We start from the raw sequence: 7,911 nt of genomic DNA, 5'->3' as shown, positions 1-7,911 counted from the left end.
TGTTGGCGGTGATAATGACACCAGGTGTTAGACCAGTAGAGTCAGACCAGACCTTGATTCAGCAACCTCGCTACTTGAGTTTATTTAGAAAGTCACAGAGCTAGAATAAGAGCTGTGGAAGAAATGGCCTCAGGAAATGTTACAGAGGCAAAAGAAGGGCCCTTGGACCTTAGGAGAGAGGAGGGGCAGGAGAGCTCTCAGGGGGAGAGCTGCTGGAGCCTCCATCCTAAGGTCTTTTAAAGACTTGGGGTTTAGCCCTAGCTGCTTTGGCTCAGTGGATAGAGCTTCAACATGCAGACTGAAGGGTCCTAGGTTTGATTCTGGCCAAGGGCACATGCCTGGGTTGCAGGCTTGATCCCCAGTGAGGGGCATGCAGGAGGCAGCCAATCAATGATTCTCTGTCATCATTGATGTTTCTAACTCTCCCTCCTCCCTTCCTCTCTGAAATCAATAAAAAAAAAATCTATGTATATAAAAGCCTACCGACCATTATGACCAGACAACCGGCCAGTAGCTATGATGTGCACTGACCACCAGGGGGCAGATGCTCAATGCAGAAGCTGCCCTCAGTGGTTAGTATGCTCCCACAGCCAACCTGCTGCCGGCCAACCTCCCACAGTCCCTCCCTGCTGCCAGCTGGCCCCAATTGCCCTGGTCACCTGCCAGGCTGAGGGACCCCACCTGTGCACGAGTTTGTGCACGGGGCCTCTAGTATATAAAAAGACTTGGGGTTTAGGGGCTGTCTTAGGGGAGAATCTAAAAAAAAAATCAGCTTTTCAGGTGTGTCCTTCCAGGATTATGGTCTCCACTGATTGGTTGGTATCAGGGCAAGGGGTCTTTAATCAATGTAGCTGGTCTTGATGTCAGCTATGGCATTGCTTATCTGGTTTTACTGCTCCTCTGGGCCTGGAGCTGTAACAAACCGAGGCCTAGATGTTATTCCTATCCCTAGGGGTTAATGCTTAAGGGAGTATTGTGCAAGGGCCTGCATGGGAGTTGAAGTAGGCCACTCTTCAGCCCCTTGTTCCTCCTCCAAGGAGGTCTACCGCATGACTAGCAACATGCCAGGAGGAAAGGTCAGGGGAGAGCCCTACCGCGTGACCAGCGATATGCTAGGGAGGAATGATTATCTTGGGGTGAGGTCCTTGTTTTTTCAGTTTTTCCCATGCTAGGCACCCAGGGCTTTCTGCCCTGGTGACCTTTCATACCTGGCTGGTCATCCTTCTCTGCCCATGTCTGTCGAACTGCCTACCACACAACCACTCCCAAGGATGGATGAAGTTAAGGAAATAAATCTCATTTTAGGTCATCAGCATAAAGCTGATGAATATTCTATTGAGATCTTCCCCTAAGACAGTGGTTCTCAACCTTCTGGCCCTTTAAATACAGTTCCTCATGTTATGACCCAACCATAAAATTATTTTCTTTGCTACTTCATAACTGTAATATTGCTACTGTTATGAATTGTAATGTAAATATCTGATATGCAGTATGGTCTTAGGCAACCCCTGTGAAAGGTCGTTCGACCGCCAAAGGGGTTGCGACCCACAGGTTGAGAACCACTGCCCTAAGACCTTCCCTAAACTCCCAGCCTTTAAAAACCCCCCAAATGAAGGAGTGTTCCCGTGCTTTTCCATCCTCCTCCTCTTCACTCTCAGGTGTGCATCTCCTAAACTCTAAGGCAGTGGTTCTCAACCTTGGCTGGACATTAGAACCACCTGGGAATCTTTTTAAAAATCCTGATTTGTGGGCCTCATCCTCTGGAAATTCTGTTACTTTGTTATGGGGTGAGGGCACAACATTAGTAACAAAGAAACAGAATTTCTGGAGGATGAGGCCCAGAAGTCAGGATTTTAAAAAGATTCCCAGGTGATTCTAATGTGCAGCCAAGGTTGAGAACCACTGCTCTAAGGGAACCCATGAGACTTGCAACAGGGGAGCAATGGGCAGATGCAGCTCGTCCAGGGCTGACCCCCTGAACTTTTCTTTGACTTCTCAGTGAGCCAGAGCAGCCCCATCTAGTCTCTCTCCCATTGCTTCTTCTATCCTAAGCCCTTCCTTGTTTCACTGTCCCCAGCTTTAATAAATATACTCTCAAAATCTCCTGGACTCAAGTTGTGAAATCTTTCCAACACCAAATCAAGAACCCACACACTGCAGGCTGGCCAGAGGCAGACCCACTCCAGGCCGGGTCCCCTTTCCGGTGACAAGACAACACTATCAATGTGCTCAAGCCTGGGCCCAAGAGATGGCCAAGGGACAATTGTTTGCATAGGATGTGATGGAGCTTGGAAGCATGGGCTAGGGCTTATGTGTGTGAGGGTGAGAAGGGTAGGGGTGGCCAGGGATAGAGGGCCAAGGATGGCTTCTTCTATTTGGCCATATTAGGCATAGAATTCTAAATTTAAACCTAGCTAGACAGGTAGTTATGAAGGTATATCTGTCAGGTCATGTCAGCATGAAACAACAACCAATGGATCTGTGCTGCCTATCACTAGTGAGCCAATTCAGCAGAGACAAGGTTGAATCATATGAGCATTTATTCCAATACAGCTGACAGTATGGGAGAGCAGCAGGTCATCCACAAAAATCTACTCTGCAGCCCCCCAAACCCAGCTGCTTGTATAGGGTAAGACAAAAATTACATGGGGAAGGAGGGATTACAGGCATGGGGAAGCAGGCTATGCAAGCTGAGGTGGGACTCTATTGTTTGGGCAACAAGGTTGTTAACCTTTCCATGATAAGAGGCAATTCTTGAATGAACATGGACCTCATTGGAAGGTTGACTCCCAGACAGGTTAGAATGTCCTTTCTTTAACCAGAACAAGACAGTCACGGTTGACAGAGCATGATGAATTTTGATCAGCTCTAGCAAGACATGAACATTGCCATCCTCACACCTTATGTTTGCAGAATACTTCTAAATTCTAAACAAGTAAAATGATTTTCATGGTCAATCCCTGGATTCCTTTCCTGGAGAGCACCCGCGGTAGCAAAAGCTGTGGTTTTCTCCTCTTCTTTTCCATGCCTGCCCTCTGATGGTCAATCAAGAGAAATACAGTCAGATTCTTCTCAGTGTCCCATTCTGGCAGAGGCTGCGGCAAACTCAGCCACCTGCTGGGCCCAACAGGAAATGTAGAAGAATGAAGCCAGCAGGATGTGAGACTGGGGAGTAGTGGGGTGTATTGGAGAACTCAGGCCTTTTCTAAAAGGGAATGACCTACTCACTCAGGGTGCAAGGCTGCTTCTATAGGACTGTGAGTCTAGAACAGAGGTCATAACCTGGCAGCCTGTACAGCTAGATGTCCTTTGTGTGGCCTTCACAGTGTTGATGCGTACAGTGTCTCAAAATAGTTTCATTCATCAAAATGTTTTTATTTCCAGCTCTTTTCTAAATATCTGAATATTTGGCAACTCCGCAAGTTTACATGGCAATAATCTGGCAATATAATGGTTGTTAGAGGACTTTTGAAAATTACAGATGACATTCAAGAGCAAGTTAGGATTTTCTCAGTTTAAGAAAGAATTATCTCTATGATATCCCCAACAGATGTGGCCATATGTTCTATACTTTAGAAATTCCAGAAAATAGGAAATAAATTAATTTTACTTTTATTTTTTTATTAATTTTATTTGCTTTTAATTATTTATTATGTAATATTTCATACGAATAAAATCACACAAATACACACGTATTATAGGGCATGTGAAATAATAAATGATCTTTGCTCCACCATCCATCATAAAAAATTGGACATTGCCAGAACTTTTGAATGCTACCTGTGTCCTTTTCCCATTGAATCCTCTCTCTACCTTTTGAGGGTAAATACCATTTTGTTTTCTTTATCATTCATTTGCTAAAATCTTAGTTATTCTGAGAATTATTCTAATAATTTACTGTTACTTTGAGATTTCTATATATTCAATCATTTCATTTGAGAAAATTAACTCCTATTTTTTTTCTTTCCAATCATTATATCGCTTATTTGTTTTTCTTATTCTACTGATTATTCTCGAACTAATGTTGTTGAGAAGTGGTAACAGTAGGGAAATCCTTATTGTTGTTGTTATTATTTATGTTAATCCTCACCTGAGAATATTTTTCCATTGATTTTTAGAGAGAGTGGAAAGGAGGGAGAGAGACACACAGAGAGAAACATTGATGTGAGTGTGACACATCGACTGGTTGCCTTCTGCAAGCAGTCAGGGATCAAGCCTGCACCCAGTTACGTGCCTTTGAATGGAATTGAACCCGAGACCCTTCGGTTCTCGGGCCAACGCTGTAACCACTGAGCCAAACCAACCAGGCTGTTGTCTTGTTTCTAATACCATAAAACAAGGTACATTTAGAGAAGTCTAGCTTCTGTACTATTCCAGACCATCTTTTTTTCTTCCCCCTGCCCCCGCTTCTTTTTTTCCTTTTTTGAATTTTTATTATATGACCATTTACTGTTAGGTTTTGGTTTATTTGTTAATTGCTGCAACGATTTCTGACACTAGCTACCGAGAGTTAGGCCAGACTTCATAGGTTAAGAGTACTGTGCTCCAAAAAAAGAAAAAGAAAAAAAAAAGTACAATGTTCCACAGACTGACCCCCACTTCAAACACCAGCCATAGGCTAGGGTAGTGGTTGGCAAACTGCGGCTTGCAAGCCACATGCGGCTCTTTGGCCCTTTGAGTGTGGCTCTTCCACAAAATACCACGTGCGGGCGCGCATGTACAGTGCGATTGAAACTTTGTGGCCCATGCGCAGAAGTCAGTATTTTGTGGAAGAGCCACACTCAAGGGGCCAAAGAGCTGCATGTGGCTCGCGAGCCGCAGTTTGCTGACCACTGGGCTAGGGCATTTCCAGGGCCACCCTCACTTCTGAATAACTGGCTACAGATTTGAGGGTTCTAACATTAAATACTAGGGCCCCAGTGCATGAATTCGTGCACCTTGAAAGGAACTGTGGGCCAAGAGGCTGTGGTGGGCACAGGGGTGGGTCTCAGCCCATCCTTTGCCTCCTGCCTGTCCCATCCTGTCATAGCCCCTTGACCCCCTGTCTGCAGGCAGCCCTGCTCCCACCACCGCCACTCCCATGTGCTGACAGCACCAGCCCAGCTCACACTTGCTGCCGGTACCAGCAGCATGTGTGAGCAGGACTGGTGCTGTCAGTGAGTGCGAGCGGCGGAAGAGCGGCGCACAGGAGCAAAGAATTTTCAGTAAACATCAGAGGCTCGCCCGATGACAGCTACCAGTGCCCTGCCTTGGTCTGGCGCCCCCGCTCACCTGTTTCACCATCCTGCCACTGCTGAGGCTCACCATGTGCCATGCTCTGCCACCTGCTGCAGGCTCCTGCCATGATCTGTGCACACCCCCTGGTGGTCAGTGCATGTCATAGCGACTGGTTGTTTGGTTGTTCCACTGTTTGGTCTATTTGCATATTAGGGTTTTATATAGAGAGATTTTGAATTCCTAGGATAAACTCAATTTGGTAATGAATATATTATCTTTTTCATAAATTGCTAGATCCAGGTTGCAAATATTTAGTTTATGATTTTTGTATATATGTGAATGAGTGCTATGGGTCCTTGATTATCTTATCTATCTATGCTTTTGATATCAGTTACAATAATTTCAAGGAATAAAGGTGGGGAAAATATCTGTTCCTTGAAAGTTTGGTATAGCTCACCTTTACTTAAAAAAATTTTTTAAGATATATTTTCATTAATTTCAGAGAGGAAGGGAGAGAGAGATAAAAACATCAATGATGAGAGGGAATCATTGGTGAGCTGCCTCCTACACACTCCAACCAACTGAGCCACACTGGCCAGGACTCTTTCTTGCAGTTTTATAACTTTATTTGATAACCAGCAGTTAGTTCTCATCCACTTTAACTGTCGATTTTTGGAAGTGGTAAAAGGTACACAGGTGATCAACACACAGAGCTTGTTTTAGTGAATCTTCGTCCTCATTACGTTTTCGGGACAACTGCACCTGGATACACCGTGGACATTGCTATTCCTTTGGCCCAGACAGCTTTGCCCAACCAGGTGTCCATGCACACATCTGGAGTTCCCATCTCCTTCCTGGAAGGTTTCTGGATCTCTTTGAGTGCCCGAGGGGCCACACTTCTTGAAACCCGCTTCATGAATGTGCTTGTGAACGTCGGTGGTGTATTCTCTGCTCACTACCACGCTGATGGCAGAACGGCCCTTCTTCTCCTCGCCACCCTTCTTTGCAGGAGCCATTATGCTGGGCCCAAGTTGGAAAAAGTGTTTCTTTTTAAATCTTTCCCCTTTGAATCATTTGAGAGTAAGTTTCAGGCATCATGCCCCTTCTAACCTTAGTACTTAGTATTTGTTTCTTAAGAATAAGGGCCCTCTCTTACATAACCAGAGGGAATTTAATAATTCAAGACATTTAATATTTATCTAACGGTTAGACTCTTTGGCACAGTTCACATTCCACTTTTGCTAGGTGTCCCAATGTCTTCTATAGCATTATTTTTTTCTGGCCCATAACTGAATTCAAGCTGTATTTAGTTGTTATTGCTCTTAGATTTCCTTTAATCTGAAATAGTCCCTTAGAGATTCCTTTGTCTTTCATGACATTTACTAGTACATTTTGGAGACTATAGGATAGTTATTTTGTAGATGTTGCTTGTTGTGCCCAGATTTCAAGGTTCCCAAAAAGCCCACCAGGGAGCCAGCGAGTCCGATGCAAAAGCAAAGAGTCCTTCATTTCAAACCTAGGTTTGGCTCCCCTGCCACACTCACCGATGCAACGGTAAGCCCCAGTGGCCGAGAGAGAGCGAGGCCTGATGGGATTGTGGGTTTTAGAGTAAGGGCAGGGGAGGGGAAAAGACTAAATCTCTGTTATTAAAACACTTAAATGTAATAAGGTTTTCTTTTCCCCCAAATTAAACAATAATATCTTTGGATCCAGAAGAGTGTATGGTCCTTACTGGTTTTGTCAAATCCTGCCTCTGTCAGTATGAATGCCATCTGAGTAGCAGGTCGGCCATAGATGCACTGGGCTCCCGCCATGGGCTGGGGAGTCAGTGCCCGAGGCCGCCAGCAGCGTGGTCAGGCTGTGCCTCATGGGGCCCGGCGGGGGGCCCACATAGGCCCCGCGACGACTCGCCCTTTCATTGCTCATGTTGAATTTGTCCTATGTTTCCTCATGGCTAGGCTTGAGTTATGCACTTTTAAAAAATATATATTTTATTGATTTCAGAGAGGAAGGGAGAGGGAGAGAGGTAGACACATCAATGATGAGAGAGAATCAATGATCAGCTGCCTCCTGCATAACCCCTCCCCTGGGGATCGAGCCTGCAACCCAGGCCTGTACCCTGACCGGGTACTGAAACATGACCTCCTGGTTCGTAGGTTGATGCTCAAGCACTGAGCCATTCCATCTGGGCCTGTTTCAAGTTGTGCACTTTTTTTGTAGGAGTACTACAAAGTATTGTTTGCATCTCAGTATGTAACATCATGGGTCAACTGATGACAGTTTGTGATAATGATTTGATTAAGGTGATATCCAACAGTTTTCTCCACTGTAAAGTTACTATTTTACCATTTTTCACTTTAAAAAGTTTTTCTTTATTTTACTATTTTAAGAAGGAATCCTGAGCCCTGTGTGGGAGTTGATGAGACGTGCACAGAAGCCAGCAGTCAGTCACCTTTACCTGGGGCCTTTGGGGATCACAGCCTGATGTCCTTCCTGAGTGTTTCTGCAGAGGCCTCCTGTCACCTGAGCCACTCTGCCAGGAACTCCCAGGGCCCCCAGATCTTCCCTTCAGCCTTCCCTCTGGTGGGAACAGAACTGCCTTCCCTTCCTTCCGCTCCCCTTTCTGCCTTATCTGGCCTGTATCACACGGACTTTCTGTTTGTGCGGGCAGCTGCCACAGCAGCAGCAGCTCTT

At 45.4% G+C, this 7,911-nt stretch overlaps 1 pseudogene; it reads right to left on the bottom strand.

The window, feature by feature from the left end:
* Positions 1-5,874: 5,874 nt before the first annotated feature.
* LOC107182480 lies at positions 5,875-6,233 on the bottom strand (annotated as a pseudogene).
* Positions 6,234-7,911: the final 1,678 nt, after the last annotated feature.

The sequence above is a fragment of the Myotis davidii genome, unplaced genomic scaffold (genome assembly GCF_000327345.1).
Source record: "Myotis davidii unplaced genomic scaffold, ASM32734v1 scaffold415, whole genome shotgun sequence".
Lineage (NCBI taxonomy): Eukaryota > Metazoa > Chordata > Mammalia > Chiroptera > Vespertilionidae > Myotis > Myotis davidii.
The sequence above is the reverse complement of the archived record's forward strand: the minus strand, read 5'-3'. Positions and strand labels throughout refer to the sequence as shown.